The following is a 20,453-nucleotide window of genomic DNA, read 5'->3' as shown; positions in this document are numbered from 1 at the left end:
ACTCAGAGGCTTAAAACCACAATCTTTTGTCATCCTAGATCAATGTGTTGGCTGGGTTGCCTCTGCTGCTCTAGGCTGAGCTTATCTGGGCAATTTCTCTTTTCACTGCAGGTCTGGGGTCAGCTGGGGCATTCCTGTTGCTATGTAGGGACAGTAAGGATAGGTACCCAGGAGTAATGCTAGGCTTGGAACTGGCACCCCTTCCCTTCCACCTACATGCCATTAGACAAACAAAATAAGCAAAATCCCCAAGTTTCTTCCCATAATGGCACAGAAGGTTTAATCAAATGCACTTGACTACCTTCACCATTCCCATTTTACAGATGTAGAATTCTGTATATAGAAATGTTAAGCTTAATGCTTAATCCTTTCATTTATTCATTCATTTGCTTATTTTTTCCTTAATAAAAATCAATAATGTTCCAAGTAACATTGCCAAACCTTCAAAACCAGAAATTCATGATCCAGTCCCTATCTTAAAGGATTCTACAGTGTATGTTGTGGGAGAGACAAACTTGTAGATACATTGCTACAGTGCAGGACAGCAGCTTCTACAACAGAAATCTCTACAAGATACCAGAGAAGGAAAGGGATGACTCACGCTGCCTGGAAGAGTTGAGAAGACTCTGGTGGTGGAGGAGGTGATATCAGAACCGGGTCTTTGAGAAAGAAGAAGTATTTTTTCTAAACAAAGGGAGGTGAGTAAGTTGTAAACAGAGTGTTTGTCCCATAAGAAGGTGTCTAAATAAATGAGAACCCTTGAAAGTATAAACAGAGCAGTGACATTCTTGCTGCAGTGTAAGGTTTGAATTGGAGGAAGAGCAGTGGAAGAAAGAGTGAAACATTTAACAAAAGCACAGTGAAGAGAAGTCTGAATGAGGAGACCAACTTTAGCACATGGGCATGCACAAATGCAGGCATGCACACACATACACACAGATGCACACACACACATACATAACATACATACAGACACACACGTGTGTATATGCACACATACACATATACACAGGCACACTTACACAGACACACACACAGACATACACAAAGAGACACACACAAACATAGACACTCATACATGCACACACACAGACATACACACAGAAACATATATGCACATACATACACACATATGCATATACACACATATATACACAAACACAGACACACACACAGGCCAATACTCTCAGCATAGATATTTTTAGGAGAAGGGAATAAGAAAGCAACATGGAAGCAATTTCAACCACTTTCTGTAATTGCTCACCTGATGGCCCTGTGGGATAGGATTTCAGCCAGGCTGTCACACACAGTGAAATTCATCCTGAGACCGTAACTACGTCTCTCCCTTTCTCAGGTGTGTTTCACTCTCCCACGGAAGCCTCCCTTACTCTCATCCCTGAATTCAGATTGACACCTCTGTAGATATGTGTCTCAAAATGGCTGTCATCGGGTCAGGCAAACTTAGGAGACTGAAGTGTCACCTTGAGGTGTCCCATCAGGACTCTGCGGCCCAGCAGTGGTGGGTCACAGATCTCAGCTTCATAAGCTATAGCATTGGATAGAAGTGTAATTAGCCATACCTAACTTTTCTGAGTGTGTCTTATGTGCCAAGTGTGATGCTAAGCGCTTTATGTGCATCATCTCAAACATTTCTCACAGCCTTACAAAATAGTCAGAAAAAAAATTTTAAAAAACCTAAAAGTTTCAAATGCCTAATTTTTTTCAAGAAATAGCTACTGTTTATTAAGTACCCAACTGTGTATGATTACAAAACCCAAAGAACTTTCATTAGACCAAACCCATTCACAGAAGCACACTTGTCTTGAGCCTGAGAGTTTTGGTAAGCAGGCAGGAGAATCTAACAGAAAGAGGGAGTTGCAGAGAGCTTGGCTTTGAATTCTAACTCCATCACATATCTCCTGAGCAGCACTGGGCGTATCGTTTAACTTCTCTGGGTCAGTTTGCTAATATGTGAAGTAGAGATAATTACTGCTAACTTTGAGGTCATTGTGAGGACTAAATGAAATGACATATGGAAAGTACCATCTGATACTAGCAGCACACTTGATTTTGGATTTACGTACACTGTGATTTACCCAAGGGGTTCTCCTTGGAAGGACTGGGGGTGGAGGGAGAACAGCAGAACAGGCCAGGAGATGGAGCTGCACAAGACTGTGGGTCAGGTGAAGTCTGGCTTCAGCCTGAATCCCAGGCAAGCTTTGGAAGGTAAATTGTGCCACAGAGTCTGTCCTGCCTTTAGATAAGAGAGTGGGGTTTTTGTATCCCAGCACCAAGCAATCAGTGCCCATTGGATGGTGGGCAAGAAGGGCTTAACATCCAGACTCTTCTGGGCAACTTGAAGGGCAATCTCCTAGAGAAGGTTGCAAGTGTGAGCCATTAGCTGAAGCAACTACAGCACCTAGAGGATGAGCACATTAACCACACTGGCTAGAGGGATCCTAGGGTACCTGATAGGGCACCAACAAAATCTGCTACAGTCCACCACTTGAATCATCCAGGTTTGTTTAATTCTCGCATTAGGTTCATCTCATCATGCTGCATTTGGTTTGTCATCATACCTGGTGGTCTGCTCCCCCACAGTGAAACACAGAGGAGAAAGAGACTAGAGCACACCAGTCATGTGATATTGTGGTCCTGAGGATCAGTGTCTCTGGCTTCAGGTGCTTGGCCTCAAGGCTTAATTTTCTCTCTTACCTGCTCTGTGATCTACTTAAACAGATTTCTGTTTCTTCATCTACGGAATGAGGAAATTCATTGTGGTGAGTTGAATAGTGAGTCCCAAACATATGTGTCCACCTGAAACCTGAGAATGTGACCTTATCTGGAATAAGCATCTTTCAGATGTAATTAAGATAAGAATCACCTGATGAGATCACCCTGGATTAGGGTGGCCCTAAATCCAATGATGACTATCCTTCAAGATGCAGAAAAGGAGAAGAAACACATAGAGGGAAAGGCCATATGAAGACAGAGGCAGAGAGTATAGTGCAGCCACAAGCCAAAGAACACCAAGGATTGCTGGTGGCCACCGGAAACTAGGAGAGAGGCATGGTATGGATTCTCTCTGAGCCTCCAGAAGGAATTGACGCTGCCAGTACCTTGATTTTGGACTTCTGGCCCCCACAACTGTGCAAGAACAAATTTCTATTGTTTTAAGCCACTCAGTTTGTGGTAATTTGTATTATGTGAGATTGTTGTGAGGATTAAATTAGTTAACACAAGTAGGGTACATAGGACAGAGGGTGGAGCATAAAGGAACTTTTAAAATGTTTGCTTTTATTGTAATCATTAAAATTGCATAAAGACAAATGCACCCCAAGGCAGGTAAATATTATTTATTGCTGACTATGTAAGTCCATTGTACAACCAGAGGGAAACTATCAATTTGGGAGCCCACACACAATTCCAATTAGAAGAATGGCACACATGGACTCAGACTTTGCAGGAATACTTCCAATCTTATTAAATCTCACAGTGGATCAAGCATAATGCTTTGCTCTTAGCAGCAGCTCAACTGAAAGCAAAGTCACTCAAATCAAATTCTAAATGTCCTTTGTTTGTTTAAATTCAGCTCTCAATATAGATGCAAGATTTTTGAGGGTCTTGGACGTTTGTGTGGATATTACCTGAAATAGAGTATGTTTAAATATCTTGCCTTACCCTTTCTAAGAATGAAAGTCTGCCTTTAGTGCATGGGCAATGCCATGTAAAAACACTGTTAATAAGCCAGCATTTTCACGGTCCCATATTCTACTCTTTGCATGATGCATTCTTCTAGAGATAAGGGGCTGAAGTAAGAGAGATTTTTGAAAACGTTCAAGGGAAGAAAAGATGTCTCTAGGACACCATTCCTGCTCTTTTTTTTACCCGCCCAACAGCAGTGGCCTCACCCTCTTTCCAAAGTGCTGGAGATTATTTAGGTAAACTCAGTTATTGGCAGTAATGAAGGTCTCAATTCAAAACCCTCTTTTGGGTAAAGTGATTCAGAGTGAGAAGTGTTATGTTTGACTTCTTCTCACTGTGAAATCCAGATTTTGCACGGCTGTAATGTTCTCTTTGCAGGAAGGCTGGCAGGGCCAGCATTTAAGTCTTTTTCAACCATGCCTAATACTATATCCTGTCATTTTAACACCCTCCTCTCGTTTCTTCCTTTACCCTTTGCCTTTTAAGATGAATTGAAGGATCATTCTTACCCTAGGATTTAGAGTCTCTTAATTCTGTTTTTGGATGTGTCCAGAGGCACTAGAGCATTTTTATTTTATTTTAATTTGTGTTTACCAAACCTGTATCATGCCCTCCATCAGGCAGTGGGCTCCTCTGGGCTCTTTCCAGAAAATTAAAAACATAAATTAAGTATAAATGGCCAAAGCCACAGAACAAGCAAGGCCTTCTTGGTGTCCACAGAGAGGAGTTCTATTACCACCACTTGCTTTAGAGAAGAGGGAAGTTACCTGTAATTCTTGTTCTCTTGAAAGTGTGTATTTTATAATAGGTCCCCATTCACCACCCTGCCTTCCCTGAGGAGTTCTTAGCTGCTTGATTTTTTTGGCTGCAGAAGAACTGGCAGTGAGGGGTTAGCACATTCTTATGACCCCTGGAGTAGATGCATTGCAGTTCTAACAAGAATTTATACTCTCTGTAACTGTGTTTCTGGATTTCAATTTTGCCTCAAGCTGTTTGTTAATAGAAGTCCTCTCTGATGAGAATAACTCTGCACTTAAGGAAAAATGCTTCCCTAAAGGTACTATGTCTTTATTAACAGAAATCTCCCCCTTAAAATAATTACAATAAATAAGACAAATGAAGAAAACATGAACTTTTTTTAAGAGTCAGGTTTCAAGTTCTTTTTACTACCTTGAACCTGAACCATGCAGATTAATACACATAAGTATACATAAGGAAACATCTCAGCCTCTCTCCCTTCCCAAGACTAAAAATTTCTTGAAGCAGGCATGCTAATTCATTTCAACCCACTCAGCATCTCCTATTGATGGATAATGGCTGCCTGTTGAGGTGGAGTTGAAGCCAGGTGCAGACTCAGCAGGACGGAGTGTGGTGATTGATTAATGATGCCTGCCTCAGTGAAGGAGGAGGAAGTGGCAGCACATTTGCCGTGTACTTGCCATTCCTGGTAAGGACTGTGTCTCATTCATCTTTGTATCCCTGTGCCTAGCATGGTGCCTGGCACAGAGGGGTGCTCCATAAATATTTGTTGTACTGAATTGAACTAAACTTTCCACCCAACTCCCTCTTTCTGAGTCAGAGGGAATGGTGGTGGTAAGATCATCATCTATTGGTGGGAAGCAATGGTGGTGAGACATTCCTCCAAGTGTAGAGTTTTTATGGGGCCAATATGTCCAAGTACCCTATAATCTGTTCTATTACTCTCCATGGACACAATGAGTAGAGCAGAGAGGTCAATGAGTAGAGTAGACACCCGTCTACTATATGAGACTTTCATGACCATCAGTTCTTGGCTGTTGCCCTATTACTTTCCCAAGGAACTAAATCATAGTCTCCATGTTCCTCACTGCCAGGTGGTGTTGTGCTGAGACATATCTCTCAGTACCCCAATAGGGCTCTGCCTTGCTACATTAACCACTGACAACTAGTAGGCTTTTGCTTATATAATCAATCCATTGGACTAGACTCCTACACTCACTACCCTACCTCTGAGCTTGCGGCAGCCTTTGGACTCTGTGCTTAAAACTAACTGCAGGGCTTCTTTGCAGAAACATCCAATTTCTAAGCCCATTCAGCACTTTGTTCTCATACCTCCTCCCATCCCCATTCTGCCTTCATTATCATATTTCCCTGACTTATTATTTCATGTAACCAATATCCCATAATACCACAGTCTCCATCACCTTTGATACAGCAGTGAAGTGAATTGGATACTTGGAGTAGGAAGTCTTGACTTCAGTCTTATCTCTGTTATTTAGTATCTGTGCGACACAAGAGACGTTACTCACCTACTCTGTGGATTGTTTTTCTTTTTTTAATTAAAAAAAATAAATGCAGATAACAATAGCACCTACCTCAAAGGGCTACTTGGAGGATTAATAATAATATATGTATTGTGTCTAGTATCTAATAGAAATTCAACAAATAATAGCAATTATCTCATTCCAGGATCTACGTGTGTTAGAATTAAAGGAGTAGATGCACCCTCAAAAGACATATAAAAGAATATAGGGTCAGCCCTCTAGATTATCAAAACAAAAATGTTAGAAACTCTTTGAGATCATATTTATGAAACACCAATGACTCATCAAAAGGCAATCTTATTCTCCAGCAGAAATTCAACGGTGCGTTATTTACTAGTAAAGGAAAATAGAGTAATTAAAAAGATATTTGGAGAGTATTACATAGCCTTAATTTATATCATCCTTTTTTCTTTCCATTATCTTACTTGATCCTCACCACAACACTCTTATTTTATAGATAAGGCTATTGAACATGGTAGATAAGGCTATTCACTAACTTTCCCATGAACAGATTCCCCATAAGTTATAGACCTCAATCCTATTCCCAGCTCTTCTATCCAGCCCTCATTCCACTGCACCACATTTCTCCTTACGGAGATGTCTTAAGGGAAAATTTTAAACAGGGTCCTCACCAAGTTGGTTGGGAAAAGCCTAGAAATACAGCTTATTGGTTTCGCTGATGGCTTTCTCTACCGCTGCACTAGATGTGACAGCACTGGGTATGGGACACCATGGCCGTCCCTGCCGCAAGCTCATCTCTTTCCACACTGAGCTTTTGGCCTGAGGGCCCTTCTCAGATGGCCCTGACAATTGAGGGAGCTTGGTGTCATCACATCATCAGGCCACAGCGAGGCTCACAGTGTCTGCCTCAGCAAAAACATACCAGAACAAGCACTGGAAGAAGGAGAACACCTCTCCCCACCCCCCGTGTGAAGTGTTTGATGAAAGAAAAATAACAAATATGCCTACGATGTGAAGGCAAACTTCTGCTCTACACATTAGAGCAACACTGGCCTTTTTCAAAGGCACCAATAGCCCAACACTTGGGTTTTTCAGCAGCTTCTTAGAAGTGTGTTTCAAGAGAGGCGACTTCTAAGAGTGTAGTATCTGCATGCAAGTTGCCCACCTTCCCATGAAGGAGAGATTACTTATCAGCTCTTCTCCACAAGCTGATTACTCTGTCCCATGTCTGGGAGTTTCCATACATAGAGTTTGATTTTGCCTTGCCTCTTATGGTTTCAAATCAGAGACTGAAGGACAAAGATCTGGTGGTTGCCTTGTCACAAAAACTCGCTCAGGGTAGCTACACTTCACAGAGGTCGGAGGTTGTTGGCATTATTGGAAAAGCAACAGAAACATCTTATGTGAAATAAGGACAATGAATATAACTGGACCTCATGAGCCATGGAGATCAATAAAAGGAAAATTTTCAGGATTGAAAACCCCACTCTCTCCGTCTCCCTCTTTCTGCCATCATATAGTTGGTTGTTGTTCTTGTTTTTTGTGTTTTTTTACATTTGCTTCTTGATCTAGTCATTTCTCTTTGGATATGGCTTTCACATAACCATGAAGCAGACACCTAGCCTACACATCCTACCAGTTAAGATATTCCATAGAGATTAGCCAGAGTCATTGTTACTCATGCAACATGTATGGGAGAAAGAAACTGATGAACCCAGTGTTATTTCCTCTGCACTAGGTATCCTCATCTGTAGAGAAAGGGAGTCAAAGAATGCAGACATGGCTGTAGGAATCACCCCTGTGAATGAGAGGTGTACAGTTGTTAGAGCAGGGTCATAGGCTGGTAGACATCCCAAGATGTCCATATGGAGCATCATATAACTTCAGAGCAGGAAGGGGTTTCAGGAGCATATGTCTCAAAATATTGTCTCAAAAACTCACACAGACCTTGCAAAGTGAATGTCTCTTCCCCACAGGATTAGAAAAATAAGCCTCAGAGAGGTTAACTTGCTCAAGTTTACATGTTTGGAAGCCATGAGAATCAAGCTCCACCTTTGTCTCAAGATCCCTCCCAGAGAATCAGCTACCTGGATGAATTTACCACTGCCCAAGTCCTAGCACTCAACCTACAGGCCTAGAAACCTGATTTGCCAACACACAGAGAATAGGTCCATCTCTCTAGGTAGACGCACATATATGAGCTCACAGGGAATGATGAAACACAAGCTGCCTATTTATTCATCCACAAGGAAGTATTCCTCCATAATTCACACTAGAATTCTCAGTTGGCATGGATATACATTGCCTCCTTACAAGAAGACTTATATGGGAAAACAAATTGTCAAGTACACGAAACAAGAATAGGGGTATTTCCTATATAATTTAAATAGTTCAGCTTAGATGGCAGTAGTACCCTGATGTGATCTTATATAGAATTAGGATGGACTTGCTTCTAGGTCCTGGCAGGTTGTGTCTTGGGGTCTGAGTGTCGTCTATTCGGTGCACCTTTTAGAAGGGAATCATCAGTGCTTGCCTCTATGATTCTTCTTTAGCTTCTGCTAAGCAGGCTTCTTTCTGATTGGCATATCCTTTTTTGGGATGGATTAACCCCTTTAATTACTTCTTGCACCCACCTGGAATCTAATCTATCTTTGCAAAATGACTTCTCATATCTCTCCTCTGACCCATTTGTCTGTCCGTGTGACAACTTAACTCTCTGAGAGAAGTATAGATCTTAGGGTGTGCTTCATTCTTGCCCCTTGTTCCTACCACCAATATCCAGATCTACATATTTAAAATGCAACTGAAAATTAAAGCCATTACAGAAGCTTTCCAAATGGGCAAATATTTGCCTCAATTATTCTATTTACAATTCCAAAAATATTTCTTCTGTTGAAGTCTGTGTACAAGAAGTGGCTCCAAAACCATTTTTAAGGGAGTTTTGACATCAATGAAACGTTATGCTGGCAGGGTGAGTGAAGTGCTTGATTAATAAAGAGTCTCAGTGTTTTCAAACACATATTCCAAGCAGCCTCATTTGAAGAAAACCACAAACGGAGAATGCTTTGCTGCTCACAGTCACAAGGGGGTTGTGTATTTCATTCCCGCTTACACAGTCCGCTTACTTTGGAGCTTGGGTAGGAAAGAAACATGGCCAGCAGAAATAAGGCTACATTCAGTGACCCTACCCTTCCACCCATTGGCCTGATGGGAGAACTTTTTTACCCCTCTTTGCTACTGTTTTCTTAGTTTTTAACCTTTTAATACTTAATAATTCTCTAAAAGACCATCTTGAGAGAAGAGAGGGGGATGCCTTAGGACCTCATTGTGCTAGCTATTGGGGATTCTGACATTCCCAATTTCTGAATTTCCAGGCAGCGGTGTTGGCATGCTATACAGAAACGTAATTGAGCATGTTCATGTTAATTACTTTGAAGTGCTTTCCTCTTTTCCAGTGCTTTACAAAAATACAGCAACTTAAATTGGGTCATTATTTCATATGTCTAAGATTCTACTCAGCTACTTAGGGTAGCCATGAAAATGTAGTCAGAAGAATAATTAAAAATGGATTCCTCTAATTCCTTATATAGGAAGTAGCTAATTAAAAAATAGAGGTTAAGCAAAATAATATATTGTCAATGTGATTACTAAAACAAGGGACTTTTGGTAATAATAACATAAAAATCACAAAATATCATTATTAAATCCCAGTTTATTCTACAAATATATTTTGGGTACCAGCAATGTGTCAGGCATCTGCACTTTTATTTACCAATGCATTTCATTTTACTCTTTCAACAATCTCACAAAATATAGAATCATCATACCTATGAGGCACAGAGAGGTTAAGTGACTTACCTGAAGTCACATAGCTAGTTAATGACAGAGGAGATCTATGGACACAGATGTAAATCCTTTCACCAGTGCCCCTACAGTGCACCATGCTTCTCATGAGCAAGGTATAATTTGGAGATAAATAGCCCACAAATCTGGTTTCCATAGGTATTTTGCCATAAATTTTAATTTACTCCTACTAAAACATTTACAAGAATAATTAGTACTCTTGAATAGCAAATGTGAGTGTACATGTATGTGCATTTGTGTTTAACTTTTGTTTTTATGTTCTCAGCTTTAGAGAATGCTGAAATGGACAGAAAAAGGTAAAACAAATTTTGTTAATTAATTTGTTCAACTATACGGGTCACCTACTATCTCCCAGACAACAGGATGCAGTGTCAGAAATCGGAGATAGATAAGATAGCCTAGTTAAAGACTCACAAGCAAGAGAGAAAAGGAGAAGTAAGGCCATTTAGTTCACCTTTCCATGATATTGCCCCAGTTAGAGACTTCATCACCTTAAATTGGGCTATGACAATAAAATCTCCTGTTTCCCTACCTTCATTCTCTCTCTTTCTAATTAATAAACCATGCTGTCTTCTAATAAATGAACCAGATTATTTTTATTCACATATCTCCTTTATTTATTGCAGCATAATAAAACCTTAGTCAGCATATCTATCAAAACGTTAGGTTAGCATATCTAACCGTAGTGGCTTAAAAAAACAGCCATTTTATTTATTTACTATTCTGAGTCAAGAATTCAAGCAGAGCTCTGCAGTCAGGCTCGTCTCCGCTCCATGATGACTGGGGCTTCAGCTGGGATGGCTCAAATGCCTTGGAACTGCCTGGGAAAGCTGAATCTCTCTCCTTTCAGGATGTCATCTCAAGTAACCTGACTGGGGCTGCAAGATCCAAGACATCTGCCTTTACATCCATAGTTTTGATGCTGGATTGTTGGCAGAAATGCCTTGGTTCCTCTAATCCTGGTCTTTTTCCTACGGCTTCTCTCTCCAGCAGAATAGCCTGGACCACTTTATATAGCACATGAGTCTCCCTCCAAGCAAAACGGAAAAGTATAAGTCCTCTTAAGATGTATGTGTAGGAGTCCCAGAACTTTATTTCCACTATATTGCATTGATTAGAGCAAATCATGAGATCAGACAGACTCAAGTGGCTGGAAAGTAGACATCACCTTTTCATGAGAAGAGCAGCATGCATATACTGGAATAGGAGGAATTATTGGTGGTTTCTTTTTAGACAACCTATTACACATACATTTGCCTGTTCAAATATCTTCAATGGTTTTTGTTGCTTAAATAACAATACCAAACACCTTTGCAAGGCATTCGAGAAGTTCTATGAAAGAGCCTAACTGCCTAGTCATGAATTACTTTGTTCTAGTCAAACCCTCAAACAATCAATTAAGAGAAGTTCCCTAGTGTTTTATCTATTTCATCCATTCTCTCATCCCATTTATATATGAATATATAATTATATACATAATGAAAATTATTTGAAGGGTCTGCTCATCTCTTCGGGAGGTCCATCTCTGCCGTTCTTTATCCTTGGATTTAGTCATTTCCCAACTTCACTGTTGGACATGTGAACCAGGCCCGGCCAATCAGAGTATAGCCATCTCCCTGGCCACAGCGTTGATTCAAAGATGGTAACATAACTAAAGCAGACCCAACCAAAATCTCCCTTGGAATTTTGTGCAACAATCTGGAAAAGGCATAGTTGTAATCTCTGATATTACACAGACACACAGTTCCAAGAAAACCTGGAACTTCCAGAGCTCTCTTTAATAACACACGGAGATAGCCTGCCTAAAAAGAGAGCCAACACAACACAAAGCAGAAACCAGAGATGAAGAAAGAAAAAAAGAGGGCTTTGCTCCAGATAGCTTTAAACCTTGAATACCTTTGAGTCACATGAGCCAATCCACTTTTTTGTTTTCTTTTGGCTAATGTGGCAAGTTTGTGTTTTTTTGAAATCAAAAGAATAATGATTAATATATCATTTCTCTACGTCCACCTCTCTATTTTATAGAACCACAGGACATTGAACTATTCCTCCAGAATAATCCCAGCATCCAGGATCTAGGTTCTTGATTATCCGACATTCTGCTCATTACATTCAGACTCAGTTCTACTTTCCTGGCTTCTGATCTCCTTGATTGCATTTAATGCTAATACTCAACTTTCTATTTCTTGCCTCTTTGTTAGAGTTTCTCCTTGACTATTATTTTCATTCTATTTCCAGATTTTCTGATTCAAAGCAACCTCTCAGTTCTAGTACATCAACCCAAAATATTGGAACCTCCTAACTTAACTCAGTTATCCTCTTTTACCTGCTTTTTCATCCCTGATCATCTCAATCTCATTCAAACTTTACAAATTTGACCCCTCCCGCCACTTCTAAACATTTTCAAGTCCCTTCTCAAATATTGTTCCCATTTTATATCTAAATAACCCTATACTAATAGTTTTGTGTCCCATGATAAAATGCATACTTTCCCTGAGACAAATGTAAGCTATCAAAACTTACACAAAAAGATTTAGAAAGCCTAAAGTGCCCAATAATCATGGAATAAGAGAAAAAAGCATAAAACAAATTACTTCCAAGAAGACTCCAATTTCACATAGTTTTATATCCCATGCTTTCAAGTTAAAGTTATTTATATATCATTTAAATTGGTTCAGAGCATATAAAGAGGACTACTGCTAAAGTTATTAAGCTGAAGTAGAATAACCCCGACATGAAAACATAATAAAGTGAGCCTATAATTAAAGAGAAAAAGAAATCAAAGTATAGAGACTGTCACTTATGAATGTGATGCCAAATCCTTTATAAAATTCCAGCAAATCTAGCCCATAGTATGGTAAAAGAGTAATACAACATTCGTCTAATATATATTTGGCAGTATTTCATGACCATTCCAGAAAACAACTTTTAGTAAACTAGGAATAAAAAGATGTTTCCTAAATATAATTTGCTACAACCAATAGAAGCATTTCTTTTAAAATCGAACAAGAAACAAACCGCAATACCACCATTATTATGTGCATTTGTTCTTAATGGTCTATACAATGAGAACTGAAGTGATTTTCACACATTCTAACTCCAAAGTCTGAGCCTTCTATATGGTTTTCAGTCCTCAGAGGTGTACATCCTTGGTTTTTAACTAGTCAGCATCCTTTCCCCCTTCTAATAGCAATGCTTCAAGTTTCTTTTGGGAAATTACCTTTCATCTATTACATGGAATCCTGGTGCGCATATCAATCAAGCTGTCCCACCCTCTTCCTGGCCAGAGTAGGCATGCAACCAACCAATCAGACTTCTTTTTCCTTTCTCTCTCTCTCTTCCTAATTCCACAGAATTCAGGTCTTTAATGGAATGACCAAGTGCACTAAATGATTCAAAGTGATTCACCTTTAAGGGTGTGGTTTCAGTAGGCTGTAATTCCTAGAGTTTTCTCATTCTCGTCCTTTCTACGTCCTCATTTTAATGTCTTTTCAATCTATGACTCATCTTCAAATTTCTTAAATAAATATCTTTTAAAGTCGTTTTGCTAAAGTAAACCAGTGTATGTTGAGTCACTTGCAAAGAACCTTAGCTGGTATATCTGTACTTCCAATCAACTAAGCTAGAACTCTGGACTCCTGTTCTTTTCCTTACTGCACATAATCAATCAGTTGTCATATCCTGTGGGTTTTACTTATACAATATGCCTGGTCTTCATTCCCTCATCTCTCCTCTTTCTGCTACTGACCCAGTTGAAGTCATCATTACCTCCTTCCTGAACTATTGCAGTGGCCTCCTAACCTGTCTCCTTACCTATAGTCTCTTCCTGTCTAATCCATTCCACCAACAGTTGTCAGCTTATTATAGTGCTCAGAATATCCTTGATGATTACTCTGCCCCAAATCCTTAAATGACTCCTCAGTCCAAATAGAATGAAGTCCAAAATCCAGAAGACAACCTAACAATCCTGAATCTACACATCTAAACTTAACTCTCCCTTCTTTCCTTCCTGACATTTTATTCAAATCAAATGAAGTCATTTGTTGTTCTTTTCAAGACACTATGAATTCTTGTCCTTCAACCTAGCCAAAGTGTCTTTTCTTTTCCCCATATCTTGCAATTCAAGTGCAGCCAAATATTCCTTATATTTAGAGGCCAAGCACAATCACTGCTTCCTTCTGAAACCTACCTAAAGAACTGAAAATCTCATCTGTTCCTTCTGCATAACCCAGCACCTCATCTCTACCTAGCTTGGTACACTCAGCGCTTTCTGCTTATGTTTTATTTAAATATGAACATGTTTTACCTTTCCTTCTAGACATAAACCAAGCCATGTGTCCTGTTTTTCAGGACAACAAGGACAGGCAAAATGTATGGTTAAGCAGGAATGGAAGGCTATAGCCAGACCAAAATATTTCCTAAACTCAGTCCATTAAACCTGGAAAGATAGATAGGGTGTGGTCACTGAGAATATTTCTGAGAAGACCCTGTATGTATAAAGCCTTCTTTGAGCTTCTAACTCCATTTGTGAATTGTGTGGTCACAGCCCAATGACCAATGTGGTCAGCCGAAAGCACTCCACACATTTATAATGGACTGCCAAAGATGAATGACAGCAGTGTCATTGTTGAAAGAGGCTAAATAAAAAATATTCATCATTCTTGAGACTTACTCTGCCACACCTTCTTTGTTTTCTTAGTGGATGACATATCTTAAACCTCTAAAAGGCCCTAGTACAAAAGCTCATAGAGCACAGTGTATTAGGCACAAGGAGAATTCAGGCTTTAGAATTAGACAAAACTACTAGTCCACCCTGTATTAGGTACACGAGTTACCAGTCTTTTCCTTTAACCATGAAATGAGTATAAAAATACTAACTAAGAAGTCCTATTCTGAGGCTCAAATGAGATCATGTGTGTCTGATGCCTATCACAGTGTTTAGCAATTTTATATGCTCATGTCAATAGTTGTCTTACTAGCATGCATATATTTATTCCAACATCTTTTTTAAAAAAAATATTGTGAGGTGAAGAGAACTTTGAAAAAATTGTATCTAGTGAGAATAGGTATGGTTATATAGTAAGCTGAATAATTGTCCCAAAGATGTCTGGTCCTAATCCTTGGAACCTTTAAATATTACCTTACATGGAAAAAGCATCTTTGCAGCTTTGATTAAATTAAGGATTTTGAGATGAGGGGGTTATTCTGGATTATCTAAGTGGTCTCTAACTGTAATCACAGGTGTCCTTGTAAGAGAGAGGCAGAGAGATTTGACACATACAGAAGAGGAGAGGCAATGTGATCATGGAAGCAAAAACTGGAGTGATGGGGCCACAAGCCAAGGAATGATGGCAGCCACCAGAAGGTGAAAGAGACAAGGAACAGATTTTCCCTTAGTGCTTGTGGAGGAAGGATAGCCCTACTGACACCTTGATTGTTGTCTTAGTGATAATGTTTTCATACTTCTGACCTCCAGAACTGTGAGAGAGTAAATTTCTGTGATTTTAAGCCATCATGTTTATGGTAATTTGTTACAGCAACCACAAAAAACTAATACAGATTTTGGTACAAGATAATGGGGTGCTGCTGTAACAAATATCGAAAAATGTGGAATTGGCTTTGGAACTAGAAATGAGTAGAGACTGTTAGAAGCTCTAGAAAAAACCTAGATTGCCTTAAATATATTATTGGTAGAAATATGAACAGTAAAGGCACTGATGTTTAGGTTTCAGAAGACAATGAGGAACATGTTATTGAAAACTGGACAAAAGGCAATCTTTGTTACATAGGGGCAGAAAACGTCATTGAATTGTTCCCTACAGCTGAGTGGAGAGAAGAACTTGCAAGCAATGAAGTGATGCACTTGGATAGTCAGCTGAGGAGATTTCCAAGCAATGTCTTGAAGTTGCAGCCTGATTGCTTCTTGCTGCTTACAGTGAAATGCAAGAGAAAAGAAGTAAATTGAGGGGGAAACCCTTAGGGAAAAATGAAACAGGATTTGATGATTTCAGACATTCTCAGCCTGTTGATATTGCAAAAGATGCTAAAATTAGGAGATTTGCTATTAGGAAAGTGAGCTCTGGAGAGAAGGATAGCTTGCAGCAGGACAATACACTGAAGATAAAAGCTATAATGAAGCACAGGAATGTCACAGAAAAGCACTGAGACTGAAGGCAGTGTCAAAAGATTTAACCTCAGACAAATTAAAACAAAATTCTCCCCATGAAATTAGGAGGATACATGGGAATTGGTAAATTTGGTCAGTGGTAATGACAGCAGAGTGAAGTATTTCACATCTGATGATCTCTGTTTTCTCTGTGAAATGAAGGGGGTGGGGATGGGTAGCACTATCTGCTGAAAGCAAGAAGGTAGGTGGCCAGGTAGAAAACTCCAGAAACGAAGTCAATGTTTGAGTTAACTTTATTGGAATAATGGTGATGATGGTGATAAACAGTCCAATAAATGCTAATAGCTAATAGCCAAAAAATGCTTTTACCATACACCAGACACAATATTGAGAATTTTGGGAGTTATTACCACATATAACCATCACATCAGCCCTAGGAAGTAGATATTATTATTATTTTTATTATTATTTTATAAGTATACATAATACGTCATATGTAACGTCATACATTATACATAACAATAAATGTATACTATATAGACATGTTTATATATGATAGGTAATTAATATATTAGAAATATAAAGTTTACTTTTATTTTGTTGTTATTGTTTTACAGATGAGCAAACAGACTCAGATAAGTTAGGTAAATTGACCAAACACACATATTTAGTAGGTGGCCAACCATGGAATCGAATCGTGGTCTGTCTATTCCAAAGCCTGTTTTCTTAACTGTTATATTATATTATATTACATCACCATCTTAAAATGTTTTCTCAAAATGCCCTCTCAGAAGACTGCACAACTTTCCATTAGTAGTCCTTATCTTCTCAGATCAACATTATTTGTTTGTGTCCCTATTCCTCCAGGAAAAGAGCGGCCCTCACACCATCATGTGATCCTCCATTGCCAGTGCCATCAGTCACTTATCAGTCCTCACTTTACTTGACATTCAATGCTATGCACCCCTCTTCTCCATGTACCTCTTTGTTCCATTGCCTGCAACGACTCCACACTCCTGAATCTTATTGCTTTTGGTAGAGCCAGGCATATCATATTTTCATGAGCCCAGTCTTAATGTTTCACTGAAAGGTATATTGACCTGGAAGACTACAGAGCTGGTCCTCATTCTCACTTGATCACTGAGCCACTGAGTGACCTTGGGCACTCTCCTCATTTCCTCTATGCCTCAACTTACTTCCAAATAAGAGAGATGATCCAGAGGGTCTAAATAAGCTCCAACGGTCTATAATTCCAAGTTCATAAAAAGGACATTGAGAGGGAGAAATCTTGGCTGTCTGCCTCAAGGAAAAAATAATTAAGATATCACTTTGCAAAAGGAGTAAGTGAATTTCAACAGCATCACGCCTGTCTCTGCCTGGAGTTGGCTGCCTCTCCAGGCCTGGGCTCCCTTTTGGACACTATAAATTATCCAAGGACATAGGCTAATTGACACAGTTGAGAGGAGAGGAACACAAGTAGTCCCAGGCTTGGAGAGTGAGACCTCTGTGGAGAGGTTAACAGAACTGGAACAGTTCAGGCTTAAGGAAGGGCCGCTGAAGGGAGCCATCATTCTGCCGACACATTCATAAAATGATATTGTGAGAAGGGTAGGGATAAGTCTTCTTATTAATCAACAAGGGCAGAATGAGAATTAACAAGCTGTAAGCTGCAATGAGGAATATTGAAGCTAAATGTCAGGGGAAATTTTAGACTACTGGGAGCAGTTAGGCAATGAAACAGACTGCTCAGAGAAATCATGAAGTCACTCCAATTGGGGGGCATTCAAGGCGGAGAGCAGATTCGCATCTGTCACTGGAAAGGGAATTCCAGGGGAAAGTGGGGGGCTGGACTCTAATCCAAGGTCCGGTGTAAAGGTGGAGTCGGGGGAGATTGGAGGTGGTAACATGGAGATAAACATAGAGTCAGGATGGTATAATTGTGGATACCATGGTTTGGGGAGTTTTCATGGACTGGGTTCAAATCTTTGCTCTGTCACCTACTAACTTGCACAGCTTCCTTCTGAGTTTCGGTTTCCTTGGCTACAAAATGGGGACCATGATGACCATTCTGTAAAACCTGTTGTAAGGATTAAAGAAGGCCATATCTACAAATTACTTAGCATGGCATCTGGCACATGGGTAGTTCTAGGCAAATGATGTTTATGATGACAGCAGGAGCTCTCTGGAGCGGGAAATGAGGCAGAGGGAAGCCTCCCAGCTCCAACTTGCTTTAGAGGCTAGTCCTCAGACTTTGAGGAGGACAGGGGCTCAGTGTTCAGAACTGGTGAGACTATTCAACTGCTGACTGCAGCTCCCCAGCAGAGAGTGTCAGTATTAGGAGGAACCCATTTTGATATTTGGTGGGGCTACATGTGGGAAAGGCAGAATGCTTCTCTGAACCACCCATGAGCTAGGGAGTACCAGAGGCCAGAACCGAGAAAAAGAGTTTGTTGGCATCCACAGGGTAGAGATCGTTTCCTGTAGCAGATGTTCTTGGTGCCCTGAAGCATACCCCTTCAGCCCGCCTCTGAGTTCACCCACAGTGGTGCACAGCTCTACATGAGCTCACGCTCATATTATGGCAAAGTCTCACTTCAAAAGCCAATCTTGCTATTTTCTGCCTTGGAAAATAGCCTTTTCTGAAGCTGTGAGCGTCAGAGGGGCCTGAGCACAAGTGCAGCTCAGAAAGTCAGATTTGTTAATCCTCCAGAGGCAAGCATCAACGAACGCAGGATAGGAGCCAATGGATAAATGACCCCAGCCTCCTGTTCTATGGGCAGAAATTCTGGGATGCATTGACTTCTTGGAGGTCCCCACAGAACCAAGCTCCTACTGCCTGAAGCAGAAACACTCCTCCTATCAGCGTTTCTTCCAGCCCTAACTCAGTCTCCCCACATCCTCATTCCTGCTCCCTGGGATTACTTCCCAAATAAACGACCTGAATTCAATTCCCTGAATCAGCCTCTGCTTTTGGGGGAACTAAAACTAAGGCAGTGTCTGAAAGGGACAAAAATTCAAAAGGTCAGAAACCAGAGGGAGCCTTCAACAGAGAAGCTTTGTATATTAGGACTTGCCATGATGAATACTCTAGAAGTATGTGTCCTCGATCTTTAGTTTTACACATAAGTTGCCATCTATTGGTTTTTAATGAAGCACTGTCCCCTCTGATTTTCCTCCATCCTCCTCACAGGAGAGAAATAAAAAATTTAAGACTTTCGAATGCCTTCCATCTTTCTCTCTTCCCGCATCTCTCATGGCCCAGATTCAATCCTGGCCCTTTATTCAGTACTTTTCTAGTTCAATCTACTGAGACACCTGCCTTCAAAGATTTATAGAGCATTTTGAACTCATAATTAGATCTTGTTGAATTCTTCTCTGCTTCATGTGTATGTATGAATTATTTTCCTAAGGAATAGGAGGTCATAGGCTTAGCAGACTATAGCTTTCATTTTATTGGCTAAACTTGTGTGTTATAGCTGCTCCTGGCTGCAAAGGAGACAGAAAATTTAGTTTTTCCTTCTTCTAGAGTGGAGACAATTAAGCAAAAAGGAATAAACAATGAGCACTCAGCCCGTGGAAAAAAAAATTTCTATAACTTTCCTTATCAGTTGAAAATTTGACAGTTGAAAATCCCAGGTTTTTGCAGAGATCGAAGGAGATATTAAGTTTTAGTCAAGGAAACTGTCACCTGTTAGAGCTAATTTAAAACTCCACAAATATATAGCTGCAGAAATAATAATCATCATTTATTTCGTAAATTATGCTGGTACCAGGGATATAAAAGTGTAGTGTCTGCCCTCATGGATCTCCCAGCCTGTTGGATGCACAAGGAGCTTGCAGCCTGTTAGGAACAGACACAGATCATTGCTGTCCAGTGTGGAAAGTGCAGTGAGCGCTGTGTGCATACAACATTGTGGGGGCAGGGAATTGGAGAGGGGGGAGCTAACCTACTTCTCCCAATGGCATTCAGAGAAGTCTTCCTGGAGTGTTACACAGGGGCTAAACTGGTAAGTTTGGGTTATAGATAGTTTTGTTTATCTGGCTTAGTGTGAAAAGGAACCATCAGAATTACAAGCAGGAGAGTGAAGTGATTTGATTTCCCCTTTAAAAAGAGCATTCTGTTGGTTATGTGAAGGAAGGACTGCTAGAGAGTGGGAGTAGAGAGACTGGTTACCAGGATGCGGCAGCTGGTTGGGAGAAAAGGGTGGCTTGCTCTGGGGTGAGAGCTTTGGAGATACTAAGGAGTGACCAAATTCAGAATATGCTTTAGAGCTACTGTATGCTGGAGAATTGAATGTAAAATAGAAAAGAAAAAGAACCTATTTTTTTTTTCAGCTGGAGTAATTGGAAACTTGTAGGTTTTCTTTACCAAAATGGAGAAGATTAAAGGATAGATTAGTCGGGATGCACACTCTCTTTTGCTTGTGTTAAGTCTGAGTTGTCCATTAGTTGATGAAGTGGAGATATCAAGTAGACAGTCTAGGGTTCAGGAG

Source organism: Equus quagga, chromosome 3, assembly GCF_021613505.1.
Source record: "Equus quagga isolate Etosha38 chromosome 3, UCLA_HA_Equagga_1.0, whole genome shotgun sequence".
In the NCBI taxonomy this organism is placed as follows: Eukaryota; Metazoa; Chordata; class Mammalia; order Perissodactyla; family Equidae; genus Equus; species Equus quagga.
The sequence above is the reverse complement of the archived record's forward strand: the minus strand, read 5'-3'. Positions refer to the sequence as shown.